This window comes from Elephas maximus, chromosome 12, assembly GCF_024166365.1.
Source record: "Elephas maximus indicus isolate mEleMax1 chromosome 12, mEleMax1 primary haplotype, whole genome shotgun sequence".
NCBI classification, from domain to species: domain Eukaryota; kingdom Metazoa; phylum Chordata; class Mammalia; order Proboscidea; family Elephantidae; genus Elephas; species Elephas maximus.
Genome location: NC_064830.1, coordinates 6,613,071 through 6,635,403, shown reverse-complemented (window position 1 = coordinate 6,635,403; position 22,333 = coordinate 6,613,071). Strand labels below are relative to the sequence as shown.

At 37.5% G+C, this 22,333-nt stretch overlaps 1 protein-coding gene across 1 annotated transcript in view; it reads left to right on the top strand.

Moving 5' to 3' along the window:
* DLGAP2 (DLG associated protein 2) overlaps positions 1-22,333 on the top strand; it is a 1,098,241-nt gene that overhangs the window by 269,990 nt on the left and 805,918 nt on the right. The window lies entirely within an intron of this gene.

The window sequence follows — 22,333 nt, the reverse complement described above, 5'->3', positions numbered from 1 at the left end:
TTCATTTGCTGATGTGGCACGACTCAAAAGGAGAAGAAACAGCTGCAAACATCCTTTAATAATTAGAACCTGGAATGTATGAAGTATGAATCTAGGAGAATTGGAAATCATCAAAAATGAAATGGAACCCATAAACATCGATATCCCAGGCATTAGTGAACTGAAATGGATTGGTATTGGCCATTTTGAATTGGACAGTCATATAGTCTACTATGCTGGGAATGACAGCTTGAAGAGGAATGGTGTTGCATTCATTGTCAAAAAGAATATTTCAAGATCTATCCTAAAGTACAATGCTGTCAGTGATAGGATAATATCCATACGCCTACAAGGAAACCAGTTAATATGACTCTTATTCAAATATACGCACCAACCACTAGGACCAAACATGAAGAAACAAGATTTTTATCAGCTGCTGCAGTCTGAAATTGATCGAACATGCAATCAAGATGCATTGATAATCACTGGTGATTAGAATGCGAAAGTTGGAAACAAAGAAGGATCAGTAGCTGGAAAATATGGTCTTGGTGATAGAAACAATGCTGGAGATCAAATGATAGAATTTAATAAGACCAGCGACTTCTTCACTGCCAATACCTTCTTTCACCAACATAAACAGTGAATATACACATGGACCTCGCCAGATGGAACACACAGAAATCAAATTGATTACATCTGTGGAAAGAGACAATGGAAAAGCTCAGTATCATCAGTCAGAACAAGGCCAGGGGCCGACTGTGGAACAGACCATGAATTGCTCATATGCAAGTTCAAGCTGAAACTGAAGAAAATCAGAGTAAGTCCATGAGAGCCAAAATATGACCTTGAGTATATTCCACCTGAATTGAGAGACCATCTGAAGAATAGATTTGACTCATTAAACACTAGTGACCGAAGACCAGACGAGTTGTCGAATGACATCAAGGACATCATCCATGAAGAAAGCAAGAGGTCATTGAAAAGACAGGAAAGAAAGAAAAGACCAAGATGGATGTCAGAGGAGACTCTGAAACTTGCTCTTGAGCATCGAGCAGCTAAAGCAAAAGGAAGAATTGATGAAGTAAAAGAACTGAACGGAAGCTTTCAAAGGACGTCTCGAGAAGACAAAGTATTATAATGACATGTGCGAAGAGCTGGAAATGGAAAACCAAAAGGGAAGAACATGCTTGGCATTTCTCAAGCTGAAAGAACTGAAGGAAAAAATTCAAGCCTCACGTTGCAATAGTGAAGAGTTCTATGGGGAAAATATTAAACGACACAGGAAGCATCAAAAGAAGATGGAAGGAATACACAGAGTCATTATACCAAAAAGAACTAGTCAATGTTCAGCCATTTCAAGAGGTGACATATGATCAGGAACCAATGGTACTGAAGGAAGAAGTCCAAGCTGCTCTGTAAGGCACTGGCCAAAAGCAAGGCTCCAGGAATGGATGCAATATCAATTGAGATGTTTCAACAAACAGAGGCAGCGCTGGAGGTGCTCACTCGTCTATGCCAAGAAATATGGAAGACAGCTTCCTGGCCAACTGACTGGAAGAGATCCATATTTGTGCTTATTCCCAAGAAAGGTGATCCAACCAAAAGTGGAAATTATAGAGCAATATCATTAATACCACACGCAAGCAAAATTTTGCTGAAGATCATTGAAAAACAGCTGTAGCAGTATATCGACAGAGAACTGCCAGAAATTCAGGCTGGTTTCAGAAGAGGACGTGGTACCAGGGATATCATTGCTGATGTCAGATGGATCCTAGCTGGAAGCACAGAATACCAGAAGGATGTTTACCTGTGTTTTATTGACTATGCAAAGGCATTCGACTGTGTGGATTGTGACAAATTATGGATAACATTGCAAAGAATGGGAATTCCAGAACAGTTAATTGTGCTCGTGAGGAACCTTTACATAGATCAAGAGGCAGTTGTTCAGACAGAACGAGGGGATACTGATTGGTTTAAAGCCAGGAAAGGTGTGCGTCAGGGTTGTATTCTTTCACCATACCTATTCAATCTGTATGCTGAGCAAATAATCCGAGAAGCTGGACTATATGAAGAAGGATGGGCATCATGATTTGAGGAAGACTCATTAACAACCTGTGTTATGCAGATGACACAGCCTTGCTTGCTGAAAGTGAAAAGGACTTGAAGCACTTACTAATGAAGAGCAAAAACCACAGCCTTCAGTATGGATTGCACCTCAACATAAAGAAAACAAAAATCCTCAGAGCTGGACCAATGAGCAATATCATTATAAATGGAGAAAAGACTGAAGTTGTTAAGGATTTCATTTTACTTGGATCTACAATCAACAGCCATGGAAGCAGCAGTTAAGAATTCAGAAGTCGCATTGCATTGGGTAAATCTTTCGCAAGGGACCTCTTTTCAAAGTGTTGAAGAGCAAAGATGTTACTTTGAAGAGTAAGGTGTGCCTGACCCAACCCATGGTAAGTTCAATCACATCATATGTGTGTGAAAGCTGGACAATGAATAAGGAAGACCAAAGAATAATTGACACCTTTGAATTGGGGTGTTGGTGAAGAATATTGAATATATCATGGCCTGCCAAAAGAACAAACAAATCTGTTTTAGAAGTACAACCAGAATGCTCCTTGGAAGCAAGGATGGCAAGACTGCGTCTTACATACTTTGGACATGTTGTCAGGAGGGATCAGTCCCTGGAGAAGGACATCATGCTTGGCGGAGTACAGGGTCAGCGGAAAAGAGGAAGACCCTCAACAAGGTGGATTGACACAGTGGCTGCAACAATGAGCTCAAGCATACCGATGATTCTAAGGATGGTGTGGGACTGGGCAGTGTTTCCTTCTGTTGTGCATCGGGTCGCTTCTGATTCGATGGCTCCTGAGAACAACAACCTCTTATTAAGAGAAGGCTGAATACCTCAAGAACAGTTTTGAGTTACTGTTCTTCTTTTATGTAAGTTTCTTTTGTGTATTAATTTTAATATAACTTTTATGTATATTCTAACATTGCAAAATATTCATGTAGATAGGTGGCGATATTATGTAAACCTTTTAACCTACATTTTAAAATGTAATTAACCTTAATGTATCATGAGCAAGGTATAACCACATTGATTTTATCATCTTAATTAGAACTTTGGAAAAAGGAAATTTAGACAGTAAAAGCTGTTTCTTGACCCTGTACCTATTTTTCATTCTCACTATGAATTTTAATTTATTTAAAATGGTTTATGTCACCAAAAATTTCTCATTTATTAATTCAATTTAATATTATTTCAGGTTCTCAATATCACTTAGGGATATTGGGAATTATACTAAATCTTGCATAAGTGACCAACACAATCACTTTTGGCACGAAAAACTTGTCATATAAAACTTAAAATTTTTGCACAGTCAATGCAGATGTCGAATTATGTCCAAATGATTTGCAGCATTATCTAAAATGCATAAGAACCCATTCTTTTATCCCTCAAGATCACTAGTTAAAATTCAGTTTAGTTGTTTACAAATATATGCACGTTTTAATAACCTTAAACCTTATTTAGGAACAATGACATTGTATCTGGCATATAAAACTATATAGAAAAATTTAGGAAGTTCAAATGAATTAGGCTAGCCATGAGAAAACAAACTCAAGGCTTACATGAAATAAAATGTACTCTTGTATCCTGTTCCACATTGTGTTGAATTCAAGGAGACACATAGCTGTTTTAAACCAAAAAATTTCAAACTAGTCTAATATGTTCAGGGGCTTGCCTTAATTTGGATTATTTGATCTTAGATACAGATATACTTCTGCATTTTCTTAAAAAACAACAACCAAAAATGATTCTCAAGGAGTTTGTGTCATTATATTTTGACATGCATTTTTCTGGCCCTCTTTCTCTTTCTGTGTGTTTCCTGATAGAATTGTATTGTAATACAGTCCTGTGACTTCCATATTTGCTTACTGTCATGCTTTGGAGATCTTTCCATGTCAGCACCTAACTCCCTTACGTTGCTTGGTTGCATCATGATCCAAAGTTGTATTCACAGTCTATTATGAATCACATTTAGGTATTTATAGCATATTTGACACTATCTCAAAGTTCATTTGAAACTAAATTGGATCATCGTAAAATATTTGTGAGTTATTTACTCTGTGGAAGGCACTATTCCAAACACAGGAGATGTGGGAGTAGGAAAGACTAAATGTCCTCTCCTGAGAATCTCAGTGCCCACCCTCCAAAAACCTGTAAGAGTCTGGCATTGTCCTCTCCCCAGTGCCTTTCCATGACAGGTCTTTCCTTGCCCGTAGGTCCCTAGGATTTCCATGACAGGTCTTTCCTTGCCCGTAGGTCCCTAGGATTTCCATGACAGGTCTTTCCTTGCCCGGAGGTCCCTAGGATTTCCATGACAGGTCTTTCCTTGCCCGTAGGTCCCTAGGATTTCCATGACAGGTCTTTCCTTGCCTGTAGGTCCCTAGGATTTTTCTTCTTTCTTCAATAGTTTTGCCTCAGTCTGTGCTTACCTCCACTTGGGACCCTTTACTGAATATGGCGCCCCCACCTGCGCTGACTGTGGCCTCTGAGTCAGATTCTTTGGCCCATCTTCAGCCTGACTGTGACCCAGGAGTCAGAAGCCCTTCTCAGCGGGGCCAGATCTCAGTCTCTGTGATCCCATTTCAAGGGGAATGGTCTATCTCTACAGTGTAAAAGAGGCAGACACTTTGTGATCCTTCTTTTCCCCTCAGTTGCCCCCGACCTCTCAGTATTAAAGATTGAACCTTCTTCACCAAAGAAGTCTTCTGAGTTTGGAGGAGTGTGTATGTACAGTAGGAAGGGTTGCGTCTCAGCTTTTGTACCGGCTAATTCTTTTTACTGCCGTGCACTTTCATCTTAGCTGAATCGTGATTACATAGCACCAAGAAAGGGGATTGTTTTCCAGCTTTAACAATGCATCCCACATGGTTTCAACGGTAGGCCCAGAATTTCTGTACTTCTGCGAGAGTCAGACCCGGGGGAGAGAATGCTCTTATTCTTTATTTTCCGCCCGCCTCAAACACGTTATGAGAGATAAGAGGACAAGAAGTTATTCTTGAAGAAACATTACCGCTTTACTCATCAATCTTCCTGACATTGCTATTTTCACAGAAAAACTAATTTTGTTATAAAGTTGAAACACCATTCTCATTTCTTTGTTCACAACAGGTTCTCAGTAAATATTAATCTATAACAGGAACAAATGCCTTCTTGCTAAATGAAGTTACTTGTGGGTTTTGCATAATGATCAGCTTTTGTTTGAGAGGTGGTATATCCCCAAGAAGGAAATTTGATAGTTATCAAAAACTGGGGCATGATTAAAGTTAAGGATAATGAGAATATTCTTAAACACTTGATGAGAATGAGGAAACAGATGATGTTTCTGAGACATCGTGACTAAAATGATGTTTTACAGTAATTGAGGGACTGAAGAGGCTTGCATTTTAAACCAAATTCTGAGGTAAATTTTTGGGTAATGCAAACATCTGTTCTGTGATTGGATTAACAATTCTGAATATGTCTGTTTTGGGTAAAAGAGTGCTTTTAAGCAGTTTTTTTTTTTTAAATAAGTATTTTTAAATTGTATAATTATTTTAGCTATAAAAGAAATGCATGCTCCTTACAGGTCATTCAGAAATATCAGAGTTAGCCATTGTTAAGATTTCAGGCCTTCCAAATTTTTAAAAATAAAAAATGGATGGATAAATAGTTTTTGGAAACGATGAACATATACTATATAAACTGTTAAAATTTTTTAAATTAAGAATATATTACAGATATCACTTTTTATTCCTCTTTGTATATTTTTGCTACCAGTAGAGCTCTTGTTAGGTCTGATTTTATTTAAGCAACATAAAAGCAAATTAAGAGTGAAAGTCTCTGAAGTCTCCCGTTTCCTCCTCTAGAAATAACATTCTTTTGCCTTTTTTCTATGCTTATAAAATAAATAAATCTCTATGTAAAGTATAGCATTTTTTTTCAGAAATGAGGTCGTATTGTACTTATTTTGTACTTCAATGTGTTTTTTTTCCGTGATATTTATTACAGACGAATTTCCAGTTCATCACTCTATGACATACTTTTTAGCGCCTACATAATATCCCAAGTATGGACGCTCCGTAATATATTTTATTGTGGACAGTTATGTTATTTTGCTTTTTAATTGGTGCCGAAATAAATGTCTTTGTGTCTTTACATTTCTTATTCATGCAGATGTTCTTCTAGGCTGTTTCTGGAAGAGGTTGCTGGGTCATAATCTACCTTCTTATTTTAATGCCTGCATTTCATTATCTTGGTATATACCAGTTTATTTAACCACTCCCTTGCTGATGGACAGTTAGGTGGTTGCCAATGCTAGTTTTCCTTAAGATTCTTTCTACTTTTAAGCAAATGGGATTGAGCCTAACTTTAGGTCTATTCCATTTTTAAAGTGAAGGTTCAGATAGTGCGTGGGCCTGAAAATTTTGCACCAGCTGTATTTGCGTCTTTGTAGTTTTGAGAATAAGCAGTATACACTTTGATTGTTCATGCTCGTTTGAATTCAGGAAAGGGGTAATTGATGTCTAAAGCTTGGAGGTGTCTTACTGAGTTTAGGTATCGTCATGAACTTCAGGCTTCTATGTCTTACATAGTTGTATGAGAAGCTAGTAAGTATGTTATAGCCTATGTATAGTTCATTTTGAAATAAATAAGAAGAAAAAGTCTAAATTTGCTATGCAAAGCTACTTTAACATTTAAATGTTAAAAAAAAGTAAAAATAAAAACCCTCAAACCCATTACCATGGGGTTGATTTTGACTCATACCACCCTACAGGACAGAGTGGAACTGCCCCATAGGGTTTCCAACGAGTGGCTCATGGATTCAGACTGCTGAGTCTTCAAGAGCTATGGCTGCTATCCAAAAGGTCGGCACTTCGAATCCAGCAGCCATTCCTTGAAAACCCTATGGGGCAGTTTTGCTCTGTCCTATAGGGTCGCTATGCATCGGAATCAACTCCATGGCAATGGGTTTAATTAAATGTACAATTGTCTTATATTGTGGTCGAGTTGTGTATTTTTTTTTGTTGGGGGGGGAAGGAGATACACAAAGATCTAGGTAGATTTACTTCCCAGCATCACTGAGAGAAATTTGTTTTGCTTCTTTGTAAATACACAAAACAAAACCCATTGCCGTTGAGTTGGAACCGCCTCCAAAAATGATATATTTAATATACAGGTGTTTTTTATAATCACAGTCATATAGTCTACTACGCTGGGAATGACAGCTTGAAGTGGAATGGTGTTGCATTCATTGTCAAAAAGAACATTTCAAGATCTATCCTAAAGTACAATGCTGTCAGTGACAGGATAATATCCATACGCCTACAAGGAAACCAGTTAATATGACTCTTATTCAAATATACGCACCAACCCCTAGGACCAAACATGAAGAAACAAGATTTTTATCAGCTGCTGCAGTCTGAAATTGATTGAACCTGCAATCAAGATGCATTGATAATCACTGGTGATGGGAATGCGAAAGTTGGAAACAAAGAAGCATCAGTAGCTGGAAAATATGGTCTTGGTGATAGAAACAATGCTATACATTCTTTACATAGTAAACACACACACACACACACCCCTTATTTTCCCACAGAGAGGTAACTGTTCAGCACTTACTAGCACACCACTACTTCAGGCTACATGGGAGCATTCTTATTGTACCACTGGCCGTATGTTTGACCTTGGATAACTTCCATCTGAGGTAGTAGGAGACGGATGCCCATTTTATTAATTAAAGCAAATGTGTGTGGAATTAGAGTTGGTAAAGCTATTTACCAGAAAAGCTTTGCAAGTATACATATTTCTTCTCAAACCAAGAAGGGCTTTCCCTGTGTAACTCTCTAAGAAATAGGAACAGCTGAGTTCTGTGTCCCTAGAAATATGCAATTACTCTAATAAAATGCCATGAAAATATAGTGTATGAAAAATGCTGTAATTATTCAATTAAATTTGTAATGTTATAGACTTGAGATGCACAAACCTTCCAGTATGTTCTGTGGCCTTGGTTTCAGACTTAATAACACACTTGTGATGTGCCGTGCACTTTGCCGGACACATAGCAGACCACAGAGTATCATGACTTTTTAACATAATTATACCATTTCAAGCAAATATAAAATTGCAATGCATAAATAATATGCAGTACTTTTAAGCAGGGAAGCAAATGAAAAGTATCTAATTTTACTACATAAGGGTGTTTAATCGTAAATTTTAAAGTAGACTTACCAATAGTGTCATCTTTCCTTTTATTTTATTAAATTTATTTTTGTTGTTGTTGAAAATATATACAGCAGAACATAGACCAATTCAACAGTTTCTACATGTACAATTCAGTAATGTTAATTTTATTCTTCAAGTTGTGCAACTATTCTCACCCTCCTTTTTTGAAATTCTCATCCCTTATTAATTAATCTAAACTCATTGTCCCCTAAGTGAAGAGTCCTGATCAAAAGAATCCTATAAGAGAATCCTGATCAAAAGCGGGGAACACACAGAACAGAATTTCAAATTCTTATGGAATCCAGACTTTCTGGAGCTCTGGAGGCTGGATGAACCCCTGAAACTATTGCCCTGAGACAATCTTCAAACCTTAAACCAAGCGTATCCCCTGAAATATTCTTAAAACCAAGCAGTAGTTTAGCTTCACTAGGAAAGAATGTCTTTCTTGAGCATTGTGCTCTTTTAAGAACTGTTTATATGGGATCAAATTGACAAGAGCAATTCAAAAGATTAGATGATCTTTCCTTTTAGATCAGGGTCTTGACATGGTCTTAATAATTTGAGAACCTGGTGGCGTAGTGGTTAAGAACGTGGCTGCTAACCGAAAGGTCAGCAATCCAAATCTACCAGCTGCTCTTTGGAGACCCTATGGGGCAATTCTACTCCATCCTATAGGGTTGCTATGAGTCAGAGTCAACTCGATGGCAGTGGGTTTGGTTTTTTGGGAGCATGAATGAAGATTTATGGCTTATATAGATAATTGGACTTCGTCATAATTAAGGCCTTTTGTGCTTAGAGGCTTATAATTATGATGAAATCTAATTATCTATTTAAGTCATGAATTAAAGCCTTTTGTGCTTAGAATATATATAAGAGCCCTGGTGGTAAAATGGTTAAGAGCTTGACTGCTAAGCAAAAGGTCTGCAGTTTGAATCCACCAGCTGCTTCTTAGAAACCCTGTGGGACAGTTGTACTCTGTCCTATAGGGTCACTATGCGGCGGAATTGACACTTGGGCAATGGGTTTTTGTGCTTAGAAAGATACTATCAAGGAACTGAAAAGACAACCCACAGAGTTGGAGAAAATATTTGCAAATCATATATCTGATAAGGGACATGAGTCCAGAATATATAAAGAACTCTTGCAGTTCAACAATAAAAGGACTAAAAACCCATTTAAAAAATGAACAAAGGATCTGAATAGACATTTATCCAAAAAAGATATTCAGATGCCCAATAAGCATATGAAAAGATGCTCAATATCATTATTAATTAGGGAAATGCAAATCAAAACTACAGTGAAATACGCTTTACAGAATCAGAAAGACAGATAATAACAAGTGTTGGTGAGGGTGCGCAGGAATTGGAACCCTTATACATTGCTGGTGAGAATGAAACGGTGCCGCTGCTTTGGAAGACAGCTGGACAGTTCCTCATAATGTTCTATATGGATTTACCATACGACCCAACAATTCCACTCCTAGGTATATACCCAAGAGAAATGACAACATACACCCCTACAAAAACTTACATATGAATGTTCGTAGCAGCGTTATTATAATATTCAAAAAATTGAAACACCACAAATGTCCGTCAACTGATGTTGCTGGGTGCCATGAAGTTGATTTTCAACTCACAGTGATGCCATGAGAAAGAGTAGAATTGCCCCAGAGGGTTTTCTAGGCCGTAATTGTTACGGGAGCAGATTGTAAGGTCTTTCTCTGGAGGTGTTGCTGGGTGGGTTTGAACCCTCAATCTTTTGGTTAGCAGCTGAGTGCTTACCGGTTGGGTCACCAGGGCTCCTTCTATCAGCTGATGAATGGCTGAATAAAATGTGGTATTTCCATACAATGAAATATTATTTGTAAATATAAAGAATGAAGTACTGACATATACTACAACATGAATGAACTTTGAAAACATGCTTGTTGAAAGAAGCTAGACACAAAAGACCACACATTGTATGATTCCATTTGTATGAAATGGCTAGAACTGACAGATCTATAGTGAGAGAAAGTAGATGAGTGGTTGCCTAGAGCTGCGTTGGGGGAGGATTTGGGGAGAAATGGGAAGTGACTACTAATGGATACGTGATTTCTTCCTAGGGTGGTGTAAATGTTCTAAAATTAGTCGTAGTGATAGTTACACAAGTCTGTGATCATACTAAAAATCATTTTACAAACCATTGTATACTTTAAATGAGCCAATTTCATGGCATGTGAATTATATCTCAATAAAGTGATTTAAAAATGATTTGTGGCTTATGATTTGGGTTAGGAGCCATGATTTTTGGCTTATTTGTATAAAAGCTTGACCTTCCCAGTCTTAAGATGGCAGCCACCCACATTCCTTCACCTTTTTCCCTCTCTTCTCTTTTTTTTTTTTTTTTGATAATATTATTGTGTTTTTGGTTAAAGTTTACAAAGGAAGCTAGGTTCCCTTTTAACAATTTCTGTACATATTGTTCAGTAGCATTGGTTACATTTTTCACTATGTGCCAACATTCTCATTATTTCCTTTCTTACCTTTTCATATTTGCTTTAGGGTAACTGTTGACTGTTCGGTCTAACACAGATGGTTTTTTTAAAGGCACACCGTACTCATGGGTGATGTTGTTCATTTCATGAGCCAATATGTTATTTAGCTGAAAGATGACCTCCGGGAGTGGTTTCAGTTCAAAGTTTAAAGAGTGTCTCGGGGACAGTCTCGGGTCTTCCGCTAGTCTCAACCGGTCCATTAATTCTGGCCTTTTTAAAGAATTTGAGTTTTTTTACTACATATTTGTTCTATTCTATCTGGGAACATCTACTGTGTCCCTGGTCAGAACAGTCAGTAGTGGTACCTGGGCACCATGTAATTCTTCTGATCTCAAGGTACATGAGGCCGTGATTCATATAGACTATTAGTCCTGTAGACTAGTTTCTTCTTTGAGTCATTGGTTTCCTTCTTTCTCTTTTGCTCTGGACAAGCGGAGACCAATATTTGTATTTTAGATGGCTGCTCACAAGCTTTTAAGACCCCAGATGCCACTCAACAAACTAGGATGTAAAACATAAACTTTATGAACTGTGTTATGCCAATTGACTGAGTTGTCCTGCAAGACTATGGTCCTAAGCCTTCAAAACCAGTAAACCAGTCTCACAAGGTGTTTGGAAATATCTAGGAAGTATCGTTAAGTGTGCTCCCTGTGTGCTTTATTATATATATGGATATATATGTAGCACACAGTTACATGTATATGCATAAGCCTACAAATACACCTATCATGCACATATATACAAGCATATACCCTCCTATACACATACGTACATACATATTTACCTATGTAACCCCACACATATTTTTTGGTTGTTATTGCTGTTGTTGCAAAATTGTATATGTTATAGCATTTACCAAAAATGTCCCTTATTCTTGTGTACTTCTTAGTGTCATCATTTATCTTGGTCAAGTTGTGGACACTTCACCCACATTCAGTATTACATTTCTCATCACCAAAAATAACAAGCGTCTACTATCTAGAGAGTGACTCCTCCTCCCTTCCCCACCCCGCCCATCCTTGGTAACCACCAAAGAGCATTGAGTTCTGTATGTACACCTATTCTTGTGTTTTTATAAAAGTGAGATCATACAATATTTGTCCTTTCATGATTGACTTATTTAGCTCGGTCTAATGTCCTTCAGATTCATCCATGCTACGTTTTGAGAACTCATTGTTAATTCTTTATGGCTGCGTAGTATTCCATTGTATGCATGTACCACATGTTGTTTATCCATTCGTCCGTTGATGGGCACTTAGGTTGTTTCTAACTTATCGCTATTGCAAATATTGTGCTGCAGTGAAAAAGATGTGCATTTGTTTGTTCTTGTCACTTCTGTTAGGTCTCTTGGGGTATACCTAGGAGTGAGATTGCTGGATTACAAGCTAGTTCTATTTCCCTTTTTTTGAGGAAGTGCCATACCGTTTTCCACAGTGGTTGTACCATTTTACATTCCCACAAGTAGTGTATAAGTGTTTCAATCTCCCTGCATCCTCCTCAGCATTTGTTTTTTCCCTGTTTTTTTGATTAGTGTCATTTTAGCTGAGGTGAGATAAAATCTCGTTTTAGTTTTAATTTGCATCACTCTAATGGCTAATGATCATGAACATCTTTTCATGTGTTTCTGGAATGTCCTCTTTGGTGAAATGTCTGTTCATGTCTTCTGCCCATTTTTTTTTGGATTGGAACTTTTTTTTAAAATTCTGTTTTAAGTGAAAGTTTACAGTTCAAGTTAGTTTCTTATACAAAAATTTATACACATATTGTTACGTGATCCTAGTTGCTGTCCCTATAATGTGACACCACACTCCTCCTTTCCACCCTGGATTTCCAGTGTTCGTCCAGCCAGGTTCTATCCCTTTCTGCCTTCTCATCTTGCCTTCAGACGGAACCTGCCCATTTAGTTTCATTTATCTATTTGAGCTAAGAAGCACACTCTTCATGAGTATCATTTTATGTCTTATAGTCCAATCTAATCTCTGTCTGAAGGGTTGGCTTCAGGAATGGTTTTAGTTTTGGGCTAACAGTCCTGGAGTCATGTCTTCTGGGCTTCTTCCAGTCTCGGTCAGGCCATTAAGTCTGGCCTTTTTACTATACTTTGAGTTCTGCATTCCACTTTTCTCCTGTTGCATCAGGACTCTCTGTTCTGTTCTCTATCTGGGTGGTCATTGGTGGTAGCTGGGTACCATCTAGTTCTCCTGGTCTCAGGCTGATGGAGTCTCTGGTTTATGTGGCTCTTTCTGTCTCTTGGGCTAATATTTTCCTTGTGTCTTTGGTGTTCTTCATTCTCCTTTGCTCCAGGTGGGTTGGGACCAATTGATACATCTTAGATGGCTGCTCACTAGCTTTTAAGACCCCGGACACACTCACCAAAGTGAGATTCTTTTGCCCATTTTTTAACTGGGTTGTTTGTCTTTCCGTTGTTGAGTTGAAGTTTTCTACGTGTTTTAGAGATTAGACCCTTATTGGATATGTTGTTCCCAAAGATATTTTCCCAGTCTGTAGCTTGTCTTTTTACTCTTTTGATAAAGTCTTTTGGTGAGCATAAGTATGTAATTTTTATGAGGTCCCAATTATCTAGTTTCCTGCTGTTTGTGCATTTATAGTTGTGTTTGGTAGTTTATTTTTTAAAAAAAGACTAGGTCTCATAGTTTTGTCCTTAAGTTTTCTTCCAAGAATTTTGTAGTTTTAGGTTTAGCATTTAGGTCTTTGGTCCATTTTGAGTTAGTTTTTGTGTATGGTGTGTGGTATGGGTCCTGTTTCATTTTTCTGCAAATGGATATCCAGTTTTTTCAGCACCATTTGTTAAAGAGACTGCTTCTTTCCCATTGAATGGAGCTTAACCTTTTGTCAAAAATCAGTGGTTCATAAATGGATGGACTTACGTCTGGTGTCTCAACTCTGTTCTATCGGTCTCTGTGTCTGCCATTGAACCAGTACCAGACCACTTTGATAACTGTAGCTGTATGGTATGTTTTGAGGTCAGGGAGTATGAGGCCTTCTACTTTGTTCTTCTCCAGTATTGCTTTGGCTACTTGAAGCCTCTTTCCTTTCCATATAGAGTTAGTGATTATTTCTTTCATTTCAGTAAAGAATGTTGTTGGGATTTCAATCAGGATTGTATTGTATTTATGTATCGTTTTGGATAGTATTGACATTTTTTTTCCTCTCCTTTCTTCCCAAAGTCCTGTAGATCTTTCTAGAATATCAGAGCAGGTATATCCAGGGACTGACTTGGTTGCCTCCCTCTCCTAGCCTATCTCAAAGCTTTGAGAAATGTAATTTCTTCCCTTGAAATTTGTCCTAAATTAATGCCTCCTGCCTTTAGTTCCTCTAATGACAAGTTAAACCAATGCCTGCTTCTTGTCTGATAGGTAACTAGTGCTGTATACAAGTTGATGGATGGATTATTCTCTGTAGAACACACAGGGCAACGTGGCTGGGGTCAAAATCCCAGATTTCTGACACCTAGAATATGACAAATTCTAATACAGTAAAGTGTCTTTCTACAGTAAGGAAAACCTGAAGCTGCTTCTTCAAATTATGCCAGTTACCAATACTTTTGTTTACTTACTTCAGCATGCTTTACTTTTGAGTAATCCTCTTCATGGATTATTTTGAGGCATTCACAGTGATTAAGTGCTTCAGCTGCTAACCAAAAAGTCGGCAGTTCGGATCCACGAGCCAGTCCCTTGAAACCCTATGGGGAAGTTCCTCTCTGTCCTATAGGGTCGTTATGAGTTGGAATTCACTCAACAGCAACAGACTTCATTTTTGGCTGGTAAAATCTATAAAACCATCTTTATTTGAAGGATCCTTGGTGGTGCATTGGTTAAGTGCTTGGCTGCTACCCAAGAGATTCACAGCTTGAACCAACCAGCCACTCCTTCGGAGAAAAATGTGGCAGTCTGCTACCGTAAAGATTACAGCCTTGGAAACCCTATGGCGCAGTTACACTTTGTCTTACAGGGTCGCTGTGAGTTGAAATGAACTTGATGGCAACAGGTTTTTTTTTTTTTCCGGGATATTTGCTTGTAAAACATGCTATATGTCTATTATTAGAACATCTCTTTTGTATAATGTTTATTTAGAGAATCCCTTGAATCTTGGTGTTGAGGGGAACAGTTATCTAAGATAGTGGTAAGGGCGCTGGAAATCAGAGTTCCAGTCTCTAATCAGTCATAGACTAGCATGTAGACTTTGTCAGAAAAGTCATTTAAAAGGTAGGTCAGTCTGTCTGTCTGTCTTTCTGTCTACCTACCTACCTACCTACCTTCCTACCTAATACCCAAACAGCTTAACCTTTGATATGTCTTACAAAACCATGTTTCTAAGATAAAAATAATCCTGATTCCAAATGATAATAACCAAAAATGCGTGACATTTTATTACCTAAACAATTTTGCAACCAATCCCCCGCCACTGAATTTAGCTGTGTTAATTTATTTAAAAAAAAGTGTTAATTTATTAGCTACGGTTAATTTATGAATTAGTGATACTTTTGTTATAGCAATGTGATTAATGAAAGATCCTGTTAGAGTGTTTGAGTCACTCACCAGTTCATTCTTATTCATCAGGCTCTGGAAGAGTGTCAGCTAATGTATAATCTAAACATCAGCTGTAGCCATTAGAGGAATTTTAAATCTGGGGTTGATGGCTGGTGTAGCGTCTATATAGGTTCAATGTTATTAAAACCCTTCAAAAGCAGTCACAGTGACTTCACAAAGGACTGTAATGCAAACAGAATCTCTTCTAATGGGATTATAATGACAAAATAATAAAAAATATTAAGCAAATGAAGATTACAGTATTAAATATACTACTGTTCCAATAGTTGGGAAAATAGATGCCAAGACTGACAAGAATGCTGCTGAATATCCACCCCACAGGGAAAGAAATCGAATCATTGAACCTAACAAAGGAGCAACTCTAATGGTCTATGATTTTATACATTCTTAAAAATGCACTATTATCTTTTTTTTTTTTTTATCCAGGGGATACAGTGACATTATTATGAACATACCTGGCTTGGAATTGGGGAGAGAGAAGTTATAGTATTGTAATGAACTCTTAAAATCTGAGAAGAAAGCACTTGGTGATGTTGAATATGCAGGCAGATTTTATACCTGCCCATAATGACAGTGTCATTTCTAGTTATCAGATAAAGTGTAATCTTATTTTGATATCAGATCTGCCCTCTCAGGATCAAGGGTGAAATTGGGTCAATGGAAACTTTGTATGAAGTGTGGCTATAGATAGTCTCCCCAGAAGGATCAGTTATATTCAGTCCTAGATGCAAGTGCTTTCTCTTGGATATATTTTTAAGGAAATATGTTATCTTGAGATGTAAATGCTTTGACACGTCACACACACGCACAAAACAAAACCAAAACCCAATGCCGTCGAGTCAATTTGAACTCATAGCGACCCTATAGGACAGAGTAAAACTGCCCCATAGGGTTTCCAAGGAACACCTGGTGGGTTCGAACTGCTGACCTTTTGGTTAGCAGCCATAGCTTTTACCACTATACCACCAGGGTTTCCTTGGACACATAGCCTACCTAAATAATGAAAAGAGAAGACAGATATTTATAATCTTGTATACTGAGTCATTTGGGAGGAAGTTTATAATGTCCTCAGGTTGACCATTATTCTGTATTCAGTGTTGCAACAAGGAGAAGGGGGATCAGTTAGGAGCTCAAAATAAGACAGATGCGAAAATAGCAAAGATACTAAAGGAATATTGTCCAGTTGCCATCAGTAGGACTTGGCAACTGTCAAAGATGAATTTTCAGAGATCCTGGCCTCAGTAATCTGGAAAATGATGATGCCATGCATAAAAACTAGAGTCAGGCTTGGAGTTAGGTTCAAGGTAGAAAGAGGAAGACTTAAAGAGGGTAACTTTTAACAGGCTTATCTACAACTTGGAAGATGAGTTCAAGCCAGACACAATAATTTGGGAATTATCTGTTTAGAAGTCATAGCTGAAGGTGTGGGATAGGAAGAAATCTCCAAGGTACAGAGACAGAGGGGTAAGAGGTTAAAGGATGAAATTTGGGAGATTCATTCATTTTGGCTTATGAGCCATGAAAGCGGTGTTTTTGTGTATTGATGAGTGCAAGGTCCATATGACAAAGATCAGTAGTCAGTGGGTATAGATTATTTCAAAATAAAAAATCAGTTATTGAAGCTAAACTACATATAATCGTATCCACATTGCACTAAATTGTAAATTAGGGGACAATTCTTTAGTTAAAAAAAGAGGATGTAAAGTAACACCTATGAGAATTACCTAATTATTTTTGTTCAAGCTAACATATTCTAATAATTCTTGGCAAATAGGGCCAAATTCAAGATGAGAATAACTTGTTGTAATAGGCTATACATGATGACAGGAGAGCATCAGTAACCTATGACAGCCTTCATGAGATCTTTAAAAGACAACATGTAGCCAACTCATTTGTCTCTTTATCACAGTCAAAGGTGACGAGCATCTGATAATCCGTTGTAGCCAAACAGGGATGTAAGACCAGGAGCTCCACACCAAGGACCCTGATGAGGGTGGCTCTGTACTTCCATTAGGCAAAACCAAACCAAAAACCAAACCGATTGCAGTTGAGTGGATTACAGTTCTTGGTGACCCCATGTGTGCAGAGTAGAGCTGTTCCATAGAGTTCAAGGCTGTGACCTTTCTGAAGCAGATTGCCAGGGCTTTCTTCCAAGGTTCCAAGGTGCTTTTGATTGGCTTCACATCACCAAACGTTACTCTTGGTAGTTGAGTACTTAATCGTTTGTGCCACTCAGAAAAACCATTTCTTAAAGAGACATCCAGTGATATTTGGAAATGCCTGCAGATCTAGCAGTTCTGGTTAGAAAATCACATTGTTTTTTGAACATGGTACATGGACTCTCACTACTAGGGAAGAAATAAAAACGAAGGGCCCTGGCCTTCAAGCAGTTGATGACTAAACAGTACCTGTAAGACACATAAAAAGTTAAACAAGAATAAAAGACTTAAACTGACAATTTAAGAGAATTGGAGCCCTGGTGATGCAGTGGTTAAGAACTAACCAAAAGGTGCCTGAAAACCAAAAGGTGGGCAGTTCAAATCCACTAACTGCTCCTTGGAAACCCTATGGGTCAGTTCTACTCTTGCCCTATTGGATCACTGAGTTGGAATCAACTCCACAGAGGTGGGTCAACGGGACAGAAGAAATAGTGTTGATAAAAGGCTTTTAACTCAATGATCCCAGAGTCTTTTATAGTCTTTCTGTTATCTTAATATGTGTATTAAGGTATGTTAGGAGCCGGTAAGAATCAAAACTCAGTTATTCCTACTTTGCCCTGACACTCTTTGTCTTTGTTGGAGATACCACTAATGGAGCGTTTCAATATGGTTGCTTCAGAAAGTTTACTGTTTTAAGACCCCAAGCAGGAAATAAATCCTGAAGGAACATGGATATATATCAACAGTATTCCATTAACAATTTTTGGTAACACTCTTGGTAACAATATTTGCCTCATTATGAGTTATGCTTCAGGTCCTCTCCTAATGTGGTTTTCATTCTTTCAGTGCCTTGAATATTCTTTATGAAATATATTTAAGGAATTGGAGATATTTTATACTTAGGAAAAGTACACCATTTAAAGAACATTTGGAAAAGTGAGAAAATGAAAAAATGAGAGGTCCTGAGTGAATTTTTTTTGATGTTATTGTTGTTTTTACGAGCTTCATACTACAATATTTTGTGAGAAGGATTTTCTCATTAGCTAAATTTGTGTGCTTTTTTTTTCCTTCTCACCCAATTTAAACGAAGCAATTTCAAGATATTTAGAATTCAGTGAAAATCATCAAAAATCAAATACTTTTATTTTCAGAAGAATATGTTTATGAGTCCATTTGTTTTATAATAAAACACTTTGTACCTACAAATTAATGTTTATAGTAATAATTTATATATACTTTTATAAAGTCTGAATGGTATATTGTTGTGTGCCTTTTAATTGTGTGTACTTTTATAGATCAGCTCCATCAAACGTCATGTTATCTGCATATAAATCAGAACAAACCCATTGCCTTTGAGTCAATTCCAACTCATAGAGAGCCTAGAGGACAGAGTAGAACTGCACCATGGAGTCTCCAAGGAGCACCTGGTGGATTCCAGCTGCAGACCTTTTGGTTGGCAGCCATAGCACTTAACCACTATGCCACCAGGGTTTCCCGTCTCCATATAAACGTTGAAAAATTAGTGAAATTACACTAACACTTAGGCATACAACTGTTTTTTAAGAAAAAGAAGAGGACCTTGATTTACATATAGCATTGGATAAAGTCTGTGTAATTGTTCTATTTGGCCCTCTTTTAATTAATCAAGTACAGTAAATTGCTCACTTGCTTGATAGGGTTCACCCTTCTTATAGTTCTCTTTAAGTCAGAAGTTCTTAGATTTTCTTGGTTCTCTGCACCAAAATGTCTCAGTAATTTTTCCACAGTTCTCTTAGCCAAAATAAATGACTAAGAGCTTCTTTTATTGCATAGTTGGTCTAAACAACTTGATAAATATTTAAGCTCTAATAACACAGTATCTGTCAAAAGGGGGAAAATGTGGAACAAAATTTCAAATTTTCAATAGAATCCAGACTTCTTGGAGTCATTGAGGCTGGATGAGCCGCTGTAACTATTGCCTTGAAATAATCTTTAAACTTTAAACCAACACTATCACTTGGAGTCTTCTTTGGACCAAAAAATAGCTTATTTTAATTAATAAAGTAAATCTGCTGTGAGCATTTGTGCTCTTGTAAAGAATTATTTATGTGAGATCAGATAACAGAACTTGGAAGGTTGGATGGGAAGCTTAGGGAGGAGTTTCAGGTAATTGTGGTGGAATAATGTGAAAAAGAGTAGTCAGTACGGTGGCACAGCTTGAAGAATGTAACCTGTGTCACTGATTTATACACGTGGGAATTGTTGACATGGTGTGTCTTTGGCTGTGTATACTGTCACCAAAATTAAAAAAAAAAACAAAAAGGTTGTTCATGTTCACTCCTACGATCATTACCTCACAACTTCATGAAATCAAAAGTCAACAACCTGAATGATTTCAGTAAGTTAGAGCATAAAAACATGTGAGTGCTTCTGCATTCTGGCTGTACTTCTTCCAAGACAGGTTTGCTCATTCCTCTAGCGGTCCGTGGTACGTTCGGTATTCCTCACCAACACCGTAATTCAAAGGCATCAGTTCCTCTTCAGTCTTCCGTATTCATTGTCCGGTTTCCGCATGCATATAAGGCGACTGAAAATACTATGGTTTGGGTCAGATGCACTGTCGTCCTCAAAACACGTCATCCTCAAAGTGACACCTTTGCTTTCCAATACTTTGAAGAGGTCTTTGCCGCAGATTTGTCCGAAGCAATATAGATACATTGTAGGACCTTTAAAGAAGGAGAATGCTTCTTTTACCTCCCAGATACCCACATGGGCTCTTGTACAGAGTAATTATTTAATATTTGTCAGATGAATATATTTGAAAAATAGGTATTTCTACATGACTCCCTTTTAGATAATAAGCTCTTTGAAAAATAAGAGCTATTCATTTTTAATATGTTCACAAGGTCAGCACATAGTGGAGCTCTGTGTTTGACTGATTAGTCTGGGTACAAATAGCTCCAGAATAGCGTTTATAATATAGTATGCTTTAAAAATAAGAGACTGATAGACCTTTAAAAAGGCCCTTAGAAATGTTATATGAGTAGGGAGAGCACAGGTTTTGTCATCAGATATTTGCGTGTTCACTTTTCGCCTTCATCATATATATATATATATGCTGGATATATTACTTAATTTCTCTGAAACTCAGTTTCCTCATTTGTTAATTGGGTGACTATGAAGATTGAAATCAATAACACTAACAATGCCTAACACAATGCCTGGAACACAGGGACATTTTCTTTTTTGGTGTGTCACTGTTTCCTGGTCTAAGGAGAAGAATATGTTCAACGTAAGGAAGTTGTAGCAATGGTCCGTTGCTTACTCTTAGTAATTTTTTTACAGTGTCCAAAATATGTAGCTTTTGTGTATCTTTTCCTACTTAATAGTAGAAAATCATTTATAGAGATTCTAGAAAGAGTGTGTTTTAAAAATCACAGTGGAAAGAACCCTGGATTGAGTCTTCAAAGTCCTGGATTGTAGCCTAGTTTTACTACCCTCTAACCTTGAGCAAATCATGTTAGCCAGCCTGAATTTCCTCCTATGTAAAGCTAAGTAAGTGGATTAGATGTTTGAGGTCTCTCCCAATGCTCATGATCTTTGTCTCCCTGAAATTCCAGTGTGTACCTGATTTCCTTTTCACTTATTCAACCAAAAATTCAATAATGAGCAAACATTTTAAATCTTGCAACCCGAAAGAACGTAAAACGTCTGCCCCTGATTTAGGAGCGATTTTTTTTTTTTGTTAGACCGTGTTATTTCTGAGAGCTTGGACATAATTCATCTTTATATGGGACAGTCAGCCTGCCGCTAGTCCCTGGCCACAGACCAAACTGCTGACCTTGAACTGGCATCTTGCATGCAAAAACTGTTGTCAGGAAGAATCTCAGAAGGTAGCGAGGATGATTCTTAACAAATCCGTTCCCACTCCAGAACGAAAGATTAAAGCACATGACGTTCCAATCAGTATGTCCATCTTAATTAAGAAGGGCAGAACGTGATCACATGAAATGTATTTACATGTAAAGCTACTATGATTGCATCGGGTTTGATGTTTTTTATTATTGAATGTTTGCGTTTACCAAGCATCTTGTAAGTGATCCATAGAAATAATAAATGAAATCAACATAAACAAATGTAGCTGATTATTCACTGATCATAAGGTGGGGATAACCTGAGTTTTGCTCTGCCTCCCTTTGTCACTATTGATCTTAATAACCAACCTACTAGACCACATTTCAGAATAGTTGCTTCCTGTGTATATTTATCTAAACATTAAGCTTAAGAAGAACAGATGCTAAATGTTTTAGACATACTTCCAAATAAATTATAAGAGGCAATTAAAAGCAACTATTTATAAAGTGCTTTATAGTTTACATAATGTTTTCAATATTCGTTTCTTGATAGTGACTGTGCCAAAGGTGGGCTTATGTTTAATTGATAGGCTGACTGGGCATCGTATTATGCAGGTCACATTCTAATACAGCAGACGGGGGGAAAAAGATGCTGGAAATTACTCAAGATACAATGTTGGTAGACCTGGCTTGACTGTCCACTCAGTGCTTAGTAGCTGTGGTCTTCAGTAATGTATAGCGTAGAATGTTCATTACTGGCCTGGTGAATAAATCAGTGTTGGAATCAGAATTCTTGTCTCAGATCTAATGTGTAGGCAAGTTACTTAATTAATTCCTCAGAGCCTTGATAATCCATATTTATAAGACAGGGTGAATAACAACTACCTCATAGTGTTGCGAGGATTAAATAAAATAGTTCACGTGGTTAGCACATAGTCTCAGAAATGATCATTTCCCTGTCTTTTCACTACCTGTCT